This window comes from Lathyrus oleraceus, chromosome 3 (assembly GCF_024323335.1).
Source record: "Lathyrus oleraceus cultivar Zhongwan6 chromosome 3, CAAS_Psat_ZW6_1.0, whole genome shotgun sequence".
Taxonomy (NCBI): Eukaryota; Viridiplantae; Streptophyta; class Magnoliopsida; order Fabales; family Fabaceae; genus Lathyrus; species Lathyrus oleraceus.
Window position 1 is genome coordinate 417,165,362 of NC_066581.1, and position 14,672 is coordinate 417,180,033.

Genomic DNA, 14,672 nt, shown 5'->3' on the forward strand with positions numbered 1-14,672 from the left:
ACAACTGAGTGATTTTGGACTAAATCTCGGATGCATACCACTTTGATGCGATGACACAAGCGCAATAAATATAACAAAGAATCCAATCATGCATTCTCGTACTAAACACATAGACATACGACATCACTTCTTGCGTGATCATGTGCTCAAAGGCGATGTTGAAGTCTCGTTCGCGGATACGCATAATCATCTCACCGACATATTCACAAAACCTCTCCCGAAGGAATCATTTTACAAAATTCAGAGGGAACTTGGTATTTTAGATGATTGTGACATTTGATTCTGCAAAATTAATTAGTACAAATACAAAGGTACACTCTCTCATTACCTCAAACTTTCATTTTTGAAGAAAAACTAATGTTGTATGCCTTTATAATGTTCGTATGACATGTTTGCTTCACATAAATTTGCCTAAGGATATTTAATAACATGTGTATTCGTTGGTATATTAAAATTCATTGCATGCCGATCCTGGTGAACACTCTATTTTTTTATTTAAGATAATCGATTACCCCTTATTCTGTAATCGATTACATGCCTGCTTGCGTGACTCATTACTGTGTTTTTGCATAGTGTAACCGTTTACACCTTTCAGGGTAATCGATTACACCTGAACGTTTTCCAGATTTTTTCCTTTTATCAAATATGTGTTATTTTTCTATATTTTTAAGTGCTTATTCATTAAGTTACCACTTTCCAATATTTTTGTTTTGAACCCCTTCACTCTTCATCTACCATAAACCTTCCTTCAAACTTCTCCTCTCTCATTTATTTCAATCACCTAAAATTAAAACTCCATTAAAACCCCACTCGTAAATCTCTCTATATTTTCAATCTCTCTTACCCAAACCCATTCCAAACTTCTTCCCAAGTCAAATCCATTTTTTTCTTCCAAAAACCTAACTCTTAATCTCTTCAAGCTCCATCCATGGCTCCTTCAAAGAAAGATAAGGAAAATCCAAAATTGATGAAGCCATCTCAAAACCTCAAGAAGCTGAACATGATGCACCATCTCTCAAGACTAGAAGACTTACTTTTGATTTCAGGAATTGACCTCTCATGCCGGTGAAATATGGTAATCTCTCATCATTCCCTTCTCACAGTTTTGACTTTCCTGAGCTCTTGAGACTGCAAGGAGTATATTCTATGGTTTCTGACACGGGAAATTTTTATCCGAATTTAGTTAAAGTTTTTTATGCAAATCTAGTTATTATTTATGGTGATAATGATGTCCTCACTTCTAAAGTTAAGAATACTAATATTATCTTGGATTTATAAGCTTTTGGAAACTATTTAGGAATTCCTTTTGTTGGTCAAGCGTTTCAGCATTGGGTTAGTTCCGGAATGGGAAGGTTGTAAGATAGATTATTTCTTCAATATCAGTCGTATTTCTCAGCAAGCTATTCTTGGCAAGAAGAATCCAACTTCTTCCCAATTACTTTTGTTTGCAAAGAACTTGACTGTGAGTGATAGGATGCTCCATTACTTAATTACTTATGCGTTGATGCCGAAACACTCAAATCATTCCTAAATTGGTGATTTCGAGTTACAATTTATATAGGCTATCAAAAATAAGATTCAAGTAAATTGTGCATAGACTATCATGTACCATATGAAGCACCAACAATCCTTAACCAGTGGATTACCCTATGCTAGGTTACTCACCAAATTTTTGGAAGGTTGTGGAATTGATCTGAAACGGGAACTGAAGAAGAAGATGTTTGCTAGGGAATATGAGATTAATGCTTCAACGTCGGTTAGGAATATTTGTATCTTTTCGGACAAGGATGATGTGTATAAGTATAAGGATGAACCCTCTAATGCTTCTCCACTGGCTCCGGAAGGCGGATACACCAATGAAGTCCTCTACAATAAGATCTGTTCAGTTGAATCCACTATGATTCGTAATTATCATGAGCAGAAATTTGAAATGACTTCCATTAAGAGACTTTTGGAAAATCTTAACAAATCCCAAAACCTGGAAATTAGTGATGAAGAGTAAAGTGGTGAAGATGAAGGAGAAGATGAAGAGAATGTGGAAATGTCGGAAAGTGATTAAAGTGTTTAAAATAATTATTGTGTTTGTTTCTTGTTTCTTGTTTCTTTTGCTATGCTGAATTTTTTTGTCTTTAAATTTATGTTTTAATTATTATGTATGGTAAAGTTGGTTTTGTATTATTATATTGTAGCGGAGTTTTCGTTACCTTTAGGTTTATTAACTAAACCAAAAGTCAACATACAATTTGAGTCGCCACCGCACTTTTATTTGTCCAAAGGAAAGGCTAAAAAGCGAACAAAAGCCAAGTAAGAAGTTTTTCAAATCAAAAACTAATAAAAATATCAGAGATCTAGGTAAGGGGGTTGGTTATGAAATAGGAAGGTTTTACGCACCAAAAACATCCTTAGTACTCTAAGGGAACCTCTTTTTACAAATATGTGTTGTAGGCTGGTATTTGTGAAAAGATTTGTGCAAAAGATTGGAGGGATGAGAAGAGAATAGATTATATTTACAAATTTTGTTGTTTGAATGGATGAATCCATTGCCTACATACCATCACAAAGGAGGATCAAAACCTCGTAGTTCGGGGTAAAAATCTCAAAGATTAGTAAATTGATTTGACCAAAAGTCTTAAGGTCTTTTGTTATCAAAGGGAGAAAACTCAACCTAAACCAACAATCCACCATGTGAGGAAGGCTTCAACATGCTAGTGAGGGGTTAACCCTATAATAAGCATGGAAGACTTATAATCCAACCACTAAGGATGAGGTGAGATTTACATCAACCACTATGATAACTCAAACCTATGACTAATGTTTTTGAAAAGGTTTTAACAAAGTGGCCATTGGTACCACAAAACAACTTGAAGTGAGTTGTATTTACAAGTCAAATTTATTTACAAAATGAGGTCAAGGTTGGATTAATGTTTATTCACAATGAGTATTTATGAAAAGAGTTTTGAAAACTCAAAGGCATAAGGCCTAGGTTTCTAATTTGAAATAAAGTCAAAGTTTTGAAAATGATTTTGGCTTGGTTAGAGTGAGGACAAGAAGAGAAGGGCTAGTCCTAAATCATACAAAGATAAGAGGGGAAAGATAAACCCTTGGAGTTCCTTTTCTTGAAGTCATAGAGATGACTCAAGATGCTCCTTTCCTTTGGACTTAGCATACAAACAAGCAATCAAACAATTTGAATTCAAGCTCCTAGGATCTCCAATTGGCTTGTCTCTTAACTTGGCTACTCATGACAAAGGTCCTCTTTTCACAATCTCAAAGTGGGATCCCTATCACACAAAAGCAAATATCAAAAAGTTCACAACACAATAAAGGGAATGGACAAAGAATAAGTTTGGAAGAGAAGTCCTTTGAAATCAACTTTGAGTTTTAGCATTCTAAAGGCATGAGGCCTAGTTGCTCTTCAACAAACTTTGCATTCTAAAGGCATGAGGCCTAGTTTCTCTTGAACTCCTTTAAGCATAGGTAAGTCCTAATTTTAAGTCCTTTCTCCTTTTGCATTTGGTTCACACAAAACAAACACAAAAGCAAACACAAGATAACAACATATATACAATAATGGGCTCAAATGAGCAAAAGAAAAATGACATAAACATAAAATATGTGCTCAAGTGAGCAAAGTGAAAATCAATATGAATAATGAGCAAGAAATAAATGGAATTAAAAGTAAATGACAAGAAATTAAATGCTCAAATTAAAGTTAGTAGTTAGTAAGGTTATGTCAGCTTGTCATAAGACAATGTAGCGCTATGTTAAGCAATCGTAAGTGGACTAATGTAGTAGTCACACCTATTTGAGGCCGGTCAATAAAAGTATAGGCAAAGAACACAAGTTAGAGGTCATGACTAGTAAGCCAAGCTCCATAAACTTGTCATGCCAAACAAAAGGGGAAGGGCCTTGTATTGACTTTAGGTTACTTGCTTGACCAAGAAGCAACCTATCTTTGACACAAAATAACTCACTTGATCATGGATCAAGTTGAGTTTGGTTTGGATCAAAGAAGGTTAAACTTCTCATTTGTCAAGACCAACCATAAGACTTTAACTCATTGACCATTGATGGAAAGAAAGGGATGAAGATGAAAGGGAGGGAGGGAAAAAGAAGACCACAACCAAATCCAATTGATCAAATGTGAAACAAATCATCATCAATCAACACCAAACAGAAGAGAAATGAAAATAACAAGTCAAAGAGTCAATGGTATTTTTTTTTGGTATTTTTTGAATTAAAATAAAATGCAAATAAAAAATAAACAAATAAGGTCAAACCTCAAATTCAATTCAAATCAACTTCAACAAGTCCAATTAAATTCTCATAGGTTTAACATGGTCAAACAAGTTTTGACTAATTTTCTCACCAATTTTTGAAATCAGAAAGTAATTAAAAACAATTAAAAATAGCACAATATGAATTAAAACCTCAAATCAAATAAGAAATTGATGAGACTATTTTTCATTGACTTATCATGATCCATAGATGCTATGAAAATATTTTTTGGATTTTTCAAAAGTCAGAAAGTATTTTAAAATGAGTTATAACTATTAAAAATCAAATAATCCATGAAAAATATCAAATGAAGTCACAAAAATAATTAAAAATCAAAATATGAAACTAGATTTTTCAAGATTTTTTTTGGAATTGGTCTCATATTTTTATGACTTCAAATGAATTTTTTAATGAAGCTCATTAATTGACGTGGCAAGGTTGAATGATCCAGATCATAAGAAACACAGTATGTCCAAGTCAAACGCGCCACATAAGGTATTAAATGAAGTAAAAATAATGGATGCACACGATTAAAACATTAAAACTAAATCCAAGGGCCAGGAAGATGCACACGTGGTGGTGGCGGTGGAAACCACCATCTTCTCCGGCCAGACAACCAATTCCGGCCACCAGTTGCAGGAAAATGAAACTTAATAAAAATTAAAAACAAGGCCATGGAAATGAAGCTCGTGTGATGGAGATCAACACTATACCAATGGATCTTCCTCACTCTTCCTATATTGAGAGAAATGTAAGTGGAAGATCATGGTGTTCCAACTGTTTGCTCACGAAATGATGAATTGAAAGCACCAATGGCTTGCCTTAAGTGTGAGGACTTCAGAAAACCACACAAACACATGGATACTACATTGAATTGAGAGTTCTAGATCCAAAAAGTTTGAATGTATACCTCTGAACTGAAGTACTTCAGGCCACGATTCCTTTAAGTTCCTTGCTCCTCTTTGATCTATGGATGTAGGGGAAGTGAAAGGCTAAGGAATTAGGCTTTGAAGATCAGCTAATGATGCTGAATTTCAAGCTCGAAAGTGAGAATAAAATTTAAAAAATTCCTTTGGTATGGCTATCATTTCAATGATGCAGCAATTCAGATCTCCAAAAGGTTCTTGAATGAATGAGAGGGAGTGGTTATTTATAGTTGAAAATGGCTGTGCATCCCACTTCCCTCATGTGCATGGCAATTTGAATTTTGCTTGCATGGGCCTGTGCAAGCGTGTAGCAGGCCTAATGATGGTTGCAAAAGCTAGCTGAGATCATGTAGATAGCAAATGGTCGTGCGCATTGGACTGAATAAGCTTGCATATTCAAGTTTCATCATAAAATACCAAAATACACATAAATGAAGATAATTTCGAAACTCACAAATGCTAAATCTAAATGAGTAATGTGAGTAACGTTTGGAAAGCCCTTGAAATAAGGAACAAAAGTCATGTTGGGAAAAAATTCATTTGGCATGTTCAAATTAATGAAAACTGGTTGTGAAAATCCAAGTACAAAACCTATTCAAAACACTTTGAAACATTTTCACCAAAAGCAAGCTTAATCAAACCCCTTTATTTTCATGATTCAAGCTTAAAATGGAAACACCTCCAACATAAAAGTTGTATATCTATTCAAGGTGATCAATTTAGACTCAAAGTTTTCATAATTTGGAATTTCTATGACAAAGTTATGGGCATTTTAAGTTGGGTACTTTTTCAAATTCAATGAATTAGGTCCAAGATGACCTATAATGTTTTGTATTATCACATGTATTTATTTTAGGATTATGAAATTTTGTCCAACATAAAATTTGAAGTATACATCTCAATATTTCCAATTAATTTGGTATCACCTCAAAATCATAAGAAATAAGGAAGTTGTGCCCTTGGTAAGTTGACCCAAAATTAGGGTTTCAGTCAAAATGACCTATAATGTTTTGAAATGAATGATGACCTTCCAAGTTTCTAATGGATTTTTGATGAACATGAAAGTTGTTCATATGGTTCTTAAGAACATTGTTTCTTTAGGGGTAATATTCATTTGACAAACGCATCAAAAGTTGTATCTCAAGGACCTCAATTTAGTCAGATGATTTTGACTGGTCAACTTTTCAAGGCCAAACTTCCAATCTTGATGAATAAATGAATGAGGATCCTCAAATAGGCTCATATATGCATAAAATAATGAATGAAAGAACTTCCCTTGATTAAATTTGATCATAGGTTGGAATTGCTTCATGGGCAAGGCATAGTCAAAACATTGTTGAATTAGGGTTTCCTTGGGAAACAATCATCAAGCCCTTTGGGTTATCTTGATCAAATTTTCAAATTGAGATACTTGGGAGACATATGTGATAATTAGGAGCTTTTTGGACCATTGTCATGCTTTTTCTCATCGTCATCTGGCCATTTCAATGGGCTTAGGAGCCTCCTAGGAGCATTGGAGCACATGATCACTTGAGCTTCAAAACAAAAAGAGTTAGTGACATATTTTTGTACTTTTGGTTAGTAATCAAAATAAGAAAAGAAATAATATACAATAAAAGCATGCTTGGTGGTCTCAAAACACTCACACAAGTCCCAACCCTAGGGTTAAGGAGCCAAACATGCTATGATCCTTGAGGCAATGCACTTGTGCAATAACATGATGCCATGAGGGATCTTAGGGTCAAAATTAGGGTCTTACAGATGCCCCTATTTAAGGTCGTTTTATCCGGAGATGTGAAGGTTAAAATCTTCATCTCGACGAGATAGAATGAGCTTAAATAATAACAAAGAGACGAATTTTGGTCCCTAAGAGACCTCATGATGCGAATGTGTGTATGCAAAATTAAAATCTTCATGGTGAATAATTGGCACAAAGAGAAAGAAATCGGGAGGCACCGAAGACCCATAGGAGTAATACACTCACTATGGAAGGACTCGAAGGAATTCCACGAAAATAAATCAATGGAAGGACTCGAGCTGACGCAAAGATGCATGTATTGGGGAATATGCCAATACAACAAAACTATCCATACAAGATATTACCGGTTACTGGGTAATAAACTCAAAAAGAGACATGTTATCAAAACACCGGTTACTGAGTGAGAGAACAACACGCTCAGGGAGAAAGGATATCTAAGACTGATATAAGGGTGAAAGATATCAATCATGCGAAACATCCGAGGAGAACCCGAAGGGCACATCTCAACTCAGGAAAATCTGACTCCACAGGGGACAAAAAGTCATAATAGGGAGCAGAAGGAAGGAACACCAGGGATACCGGTTACTGGGTATATAATAGGTGACCAACCAGGCGTGAATTGGGAACATATCCAAGACACTCATCATCCGAAAGGAGGGCTGAAAAAGAAAAGTTGACTTAAAGGATGGAAATTCGATTCCGCAAGGAAATATGAATCTTACTCGACTAAGGAAGAAAAACACTTCAACTGAAGAGCGTATGAGATATATTATCTATTACTGTCATAACGTAGAGAACATACTCGCATCGAAGAATATCCACAACCGGTTACTGGGTTAATGAAGAATAAATCGACCGAAAAGAAAGGACATCGGGATACCGGCTTACTGGGTATAAAATGATGACCAATCAGAAGGAGAAACCATCATTACCAAACAAGGGTAAATGAAAGATGACTTGCAAGGGATAAATTGCCTGACAAAAGTAATTATCCAAGAGATATATCACCGGTTACTGGGTGGTATACTAAAAAACGAAGGAATATCAATACCGATTATTGGGTAAAGATAACCAACAAAGAGGGGATTACATCTACCGGTCACTGGGTAGGAAACCACAGAAATAGGACTTACAACTACCGGTTACTGGGTAGAAGGCCACAAGATTCGCTGGGAAAAGGATGAACAATTACTAGTTACTGAGCAATTGAACAACTAAACCATAGGGAACTGCAAGGGATAACAAGAAAGGAAGTCAATCTAGGAACAAACTATAAAGACACAATCAAACAAGACTCAACCCTATGAGGATATAACTCAAGGGAGTAATTCCATCCCGATACACAACTGGGGAGGAAACTGAAACAAAAATCATCCACGAGGACATAACTCAGTGGGGACGAAAGAAGAAAAAGATAGACACTTTCTGCCTATGGAGCTGACTCTATATGGAGAGATCAGACTCAGACATCTGCTTGGGGAAGAACATTTCACCAATAGCAGGAGATGACAAGCAAGGATATATGGCAAAGAATGCAACATGAATATCTGAAAGCTATGATTATGCATGTATATGCATAATTTGTGTATGATTAATGCTGACAAACAGACATATCTAACACAAACAAGTCCAAGAATCCCAAACAGACACCCGACACAACATCTTCACAAGAAGGGCGAAGCCTACTCGAGAACTCAGTTTGGGGAACAACCTCAGCAGGATGAAAATAAATCATCAGGGATATCAAGCCCCAACCCAAAGCTACACTTGCTGAGGATACAAAGAAGATGTATTCAAGAGTAGCGAAAGAAGATAACCAAACAGAGAACTCAATTCTGGTGAGGATTATCTCTGGAAGATGAATAAACACGGGAAGACGTCGACCACAGCTGGGGATGAGGAAAGTCAAAGCTTCCAACTGCAAGAAACAATACTCTGCGCAATAGGAGTCTTCCAGGGGCGAGCAATCCTGACATAAGGAAGATGCAGAAGATTTGTCGGGGAGATTCCATCAACTCTCTCGGGGATAGGTAGTTAAAAAAATAAGATTTGTCGGAGAAGAAACTCTACTGGGGAGGCTTATCAAGGTATGATGTGAAACTCCACGGGGAACAACCACTAACTAGATGCACACCAATTAAAACACTCCTTCCTATCTGCTGGAGAGGAAACTTTGCTAAGGGGAGAAATAGCATTTGCTCCACTGGGGAAGGGGATAAACATCTTCACCACCAGCTCTCAATGTTAGAAGAAATCTTCAGACTCGGAGGAGATACAAAGATTAAACTCGGATCAAGCAACCCTTGATCGCTCGACTGTGTGAGTCGAGAATGGGGTACAAACTGCAAGTGCACAGTTCTATCGCGTAGTTTTAAAAGATATCGATCCCACAGGGACTTATGAATCGATATACCGTTATCTAAGGTTACTTCGCAAAGCTAAGGTGAACAATGCTTGATTGTTTGGGGGAAAAGCTAAAACTAAAATAAGATCTAGATTAAATATTAATAAAGCGGATATCGGTATGTAGTTCGTCGTAATTAGGGAATCAATTCTTTGTCGGTTTCTTGGTTTTAAAATAAATCGTTTCAGTTAACTTTATTGATTAAAGGTTTTATCTCAAACTCTCGCTCTGTTGAATAAACCATGATTTTATGTTAATGTAGCTGTCACTTATAATTAAGTCAAAAACCATTTTTTTGAAAGCAATAAAGTTACAGAAACTCTTTTTAAGAAAACACTGACCGTTTTAAACACCCTTATCTCAAACTCTCGCTCTGTTGACTTAGGTTATACAATTAAACTCGAATGCTTAACTCTCGTCCTCACATTCAATCTTTAAAAATACTTTTTGGAAAAGACCAGAATTTAATTAACTCTAAAACTTGCTCTCGCCCTGATCTAGAGTTAATGCCTAATTTACACTGTCCAGTTAAAACCTCAAACTCTCGCTCTATTGATTTTAACTTCTTTATGTCTTTTACTTTTGTAAAAAATCTTGTTATTAAACCTGTAAATTGAGACCGTAAAAAGATTGATTTTAATTTTAAGTTTAATTAGACCGACTTAGTCTTGATCCCTTATTCCGCTTACTTTACATACCGATATCTAGGCGAATTAGCCAGACATGCTAAACAAACAAAAATACATATCATGCATAAACAGACTCATCCCAGGCAGATAATATAAATAAATAATAAAACAAAGCATTAAATAATAATTAAAGAACCTGAATGCGTTAAACAATAGTCTTGAACACTCCACCACAAGCCGGTAGGATTTGTTCTTGGATTCTTCAATTAAACAATAAATTAAACCAAGGAAATAAAAACTAGATTCTAACGTAAGGTTAGATCCGGTAAAAAGTTACACAATAGTTTCCGGTATAGAAACTATTGTGCGAAAAGAATTAACTAAATGCTAAAAAGGAAAATGTAAATTGCAAGGGAAATAGTGTAGAACTTGTAAAAAATAAATAAAGAAACAATGCCTAAATTGCTGGAAAAGAAAATTGCAAAAGCGAAAAACGGCAAAGGAAAAAATTGGAAAAGCTTCGGAACCCCTTTAGGTTTTTAAAAGTGGCTATTTATATTGGTGTCATTAAGTAACTGCCTCCGCTTATTCGGTCTTCAACGTGCGCGTGGAAATCTTCCTCAACGTCTCCTCAACGTCTCTGAGGCGTTCCTTGCGCCAAAAATGTAGGGGAATGGTGTGACGCCCGTCACAGGAGTGTGCAAGGCGTGACGCTCGTCACGCCCTCTGTGACGTCCGTCACATGCACGGCACCTGCGTTTTGTGTTTTGGGCTGGGCTTTAGCATTTGGTTCATTTTCTTTCCTTTTTGCACCTCCTTTTCTTCCATTTTTACTTGTGCTTCAAAATAAACCACCTGAGACAAATAGGAAGAAAATACCACGTAATATCTTATAAAATGAAGTGAACTGAAATAAATAGTCATAGAATTTAATGGAATTAAGTCCTAAAATATGATATAATTTCGTGTTATCAAACTCCCCCATACTTAGATCTTTGCTTGTCCTCAAACAAAATTCAGTATAGAACTCGTTTTAAAAATTTAGCCAGATGAAATTTCAAAACACACATCAATTCGTAATAGGTTGCAAGTGGATTTTGTTTAGAAGCAACTTGAGTTAAATCTTGATATCAACACCCACTGTCACAACCTAGATAACCCCACCTTATGCAAATCAGTTCAAGTACACTATGATAGCTATCCTAGTTCCTTTACTCTTATTTCACCCGTTTTCATTCTAGCGAAATCACATTAAGCCCTTTATCTTTTCGCGCACATAGTGGAGTAACCGGTTAGTGATTATGATTCCCTTTTAGCTAGAAGTTCTGGTACATAAATCGGACAACTTCGTTATTCAGCCCATTGCAAATTGCGGGGGATCGAACCGTAGTTCGCCCTACCAAGTTCAGTACCAGATACCTACTGAACCAACTCATAATGGATCTTTCATATTGTGTTTTTGTATGATCTGCAACCTTTAGATTAAGTGATCTGGTAAGGATCACCTAATTTAATTAGTGCATTTCCTGATATATTTATATATATATATATATATATATATATATATATATATATATATATTTTCGTTACTTTGGGAATCATCCACTTATATTCATCGGCTCTCCACGTAGTTTGCTATTGAGATGGTGCTGACTTCTCGTATAAACTACTTGGGGTTACTATAAAACTAAAAGTTCAAGGAATCGGTATAATAGGTACTTATCCTGATCTAACATGTTGAGGTTCTCAGAGCGTTGTTATGGTAATGATTTCGTTTTGATTTCACTCAAGTTTTATAAAATAAGCAACCTTTATACTTATTTGGTGTGTTAAATTTTTGTTATGGCTCAAGAAAATTGAGGGAATAGATAATAGAAATTTGTTCACACTCGGGACTTAACTTAAAATAATAGATTTTTTTTTTTTTTTTTTTTTTTTTATAATTAAAACAATGAAGGGAAAGGTACATACTTGAAGAAATGGAAATGGAAAGAACATGGTTTCCCCCCCCCCCCCCCCCCCCCCCCCCCCCCCCCCCCCCCCCCCCCATACTTAAACTAAACATTGTCCCCAATGTTTTAAGGAAATGAAATACAATATGGAAAGGAAAAAGAAACTACAACTAAGGTTGTCTTCCGCCTCTGGTTCTTGGACCTGGTGATCTCTGACGTAAGTCTAAGTTGTCGAACCTGCTGAACAACTCAGTAAACCGCTGGTCGGTTATGGCATTCCTAGCATCTTGTTGTTGTTGCATTTGATGCATTATCTGCATCATCTCGACATTTTGTGCCTGCATTCCATCAATAGCATCCATGATGTCGTCGTTGGTTGCAGGCCTTCTTCGTCGACGACGTTGGGAGGATGGGCCAGTTGCATTACCGGAAGGGTTAAGCGGGACTGACTGTTGTGTAGGCGGATGATCACCTTGCTCCATTGCTTCAAACTCGTCTGTGTGCGGGTTTGTTTGTGAAGGCTCGGTGGCTTCGGGAGCGTTTAGATCATAGAGGTGGCGGTCGGGGTTTGTGACATCAGTTAGGGCGATATTTGGTAGAACAACTCTTGGGACTGCCTGGTTGTTCACCATAAGATAATATCCTCCGCCTACTCTGTTCTTAATCAGGCGGCTGGATCGACAGTAGCTGATATCCATAGATAGGGGAGGTAGAGATTCTAAAGTTTGGAGTTTATCCCCTAGGTTTAGGCCAAGTGCTATGGTGGTGATTAATCCACCAATTATAAAAGGTTGCCGGCCTCTAGCACATAAGGTGCGGATATGATGAAATAGAAAGGAGGCGGCGTTTACCTGAGTATCCGGTTCGAAGACGCATTGGAGGAAGAATAGCTCCTTTGAGTTGACCTTGCTGTTGTTTGGTCTTCCAAAAACTGTGTTTTGCAAGATGCGGATAAAGTACCGGATAGTGGGGTTATGTATATGGGAAAGAAGGAGCTCTTCCCAGTTGTAGGTATCGATACCGGAAATTTTCTTGAAAAGGCCGAAAACGTCAACTGTGTTCAAGTTTGAGTGTGGAGGGATTCTGGGGTGTAGCAGACCTTCTATGGGAAATTGTAGCATGGTACTCAATTGGTTTTGGGTTAAGGAGTACTCGGTGTTAAACATACGGAAGGTTGCGGTACCGGTTAAAAATTCGTCTTCACCGGCGGGAGTGGTGTAGTCGTATGAACTTAAGAATTCTAAGGTTAGGGATGGGTAGGTGGGTTGATTATGAGTGCAAAGGAAGGTTAAGTTGGCTTGACGGAGCATCCATTCGATACCTTGGAGTAATCCTAATTGTTGTAAACAAGTTAAATCGGGGTACCTGGTGGAAACGACGCCTCGCTGTTGGAAACGCTCGAATTGCTCTCTTTGATAATTTTCATCTTCGGATCGGAAGATGATATTTCCGAAATTCTGATTTCCCGCCATTGTGATGAATGAATTTTGAAGGGGTGATTTGGAAAGAAAAGAAATGTATTTGATAGGAGAGAATGGTTTGTGGTGAATGAAGGAAGGTTTTGAGGGGTATTTATAGGAGAAGAATTTGGAAGTTGGAAAGAAAAAGTGGTTGAAAAGTAATTAAGTGTGGTTGAATGGAAATAAATGGGGAAGATAAAAAGTAAAAAGGTGTAACGTTCGTTTCCAACGGCTCCTTAACGTTCACTAGTCTGAAGGGTGTTACGCTCGTCACAGGGGTGTGACGTTCGTAACAGGCACTTGGCGTGCCGTTCGTTATGGATTGTGTGACGCTCATAATCGAATCAAACGATCGAAGAATGAAATAATGAAGCATTAAACAATGTATGAGTGTAAGTGCAAGGGACATGTCTCATTGTAAGAAAGCCCAAGAGTAAGCTATGTGAGGTTGATGGCGATGCTTAAAAAGCAATCGACTTACAAGGGTGTAAAAAAGGGCTCGATATTAAACCGAGAAAAGTATGATTTTTATAGTTTGAAAAAATGGTTTTTGAACTATGCATTTGCTAACAAATGAAATTATAATAGACATAAAAAAGATATTAACAAAATACTAAAAGAATAAAAAATGCTAAAAGGAAAATAATATAACTAAAAGAAATAAAAATGCCAAAAAATGCCACACATGAGTGTTGAACCCACCCCACTCAAGAATATGCACACTGCCCTTCTCCACCAGACCACTCAGGGTTATTTAATATTTTGATGCTACTTTAAATATATGAACCGGGATAAAAAATAAAAAAGATTAAGAACAATAAAAGAAAATACTAACATACAAACATTTTTATGTTTTTTACCTCTGTTAAAAAAAACAAATTAAATTAAATAAAAAGAACTTAGAAAAAAAATAAAAAAAGAGAAAAGAACGAAATGGAGACGACGAAGCAGGAACTCGTCTTCCTTCCACCTCTCCCCAACCTCACAAACTCCCTCAAGCTCAGAGAAATCTCTCCCTCATCGCTCTCTCAATCTCGTTCGCACCTATCTCTCATTCTCACCAAAATCGTTCTCTCTCAACTCTCAACATCTCTCTCTCAGTCACACGATATCTCCATCAACAAGCATATGAAAAGGATAAAAGGAAAAAAAGGAGAAGTTCTTACAAAGTGTCGCGGCGGTGGTGAAAGGCGTGAAGAAGCTGGCCTCCAGGTAATCGATTTTGGGATTTTTTCTTTGTTTCAGATTTTCGCCTCCAAGTCTT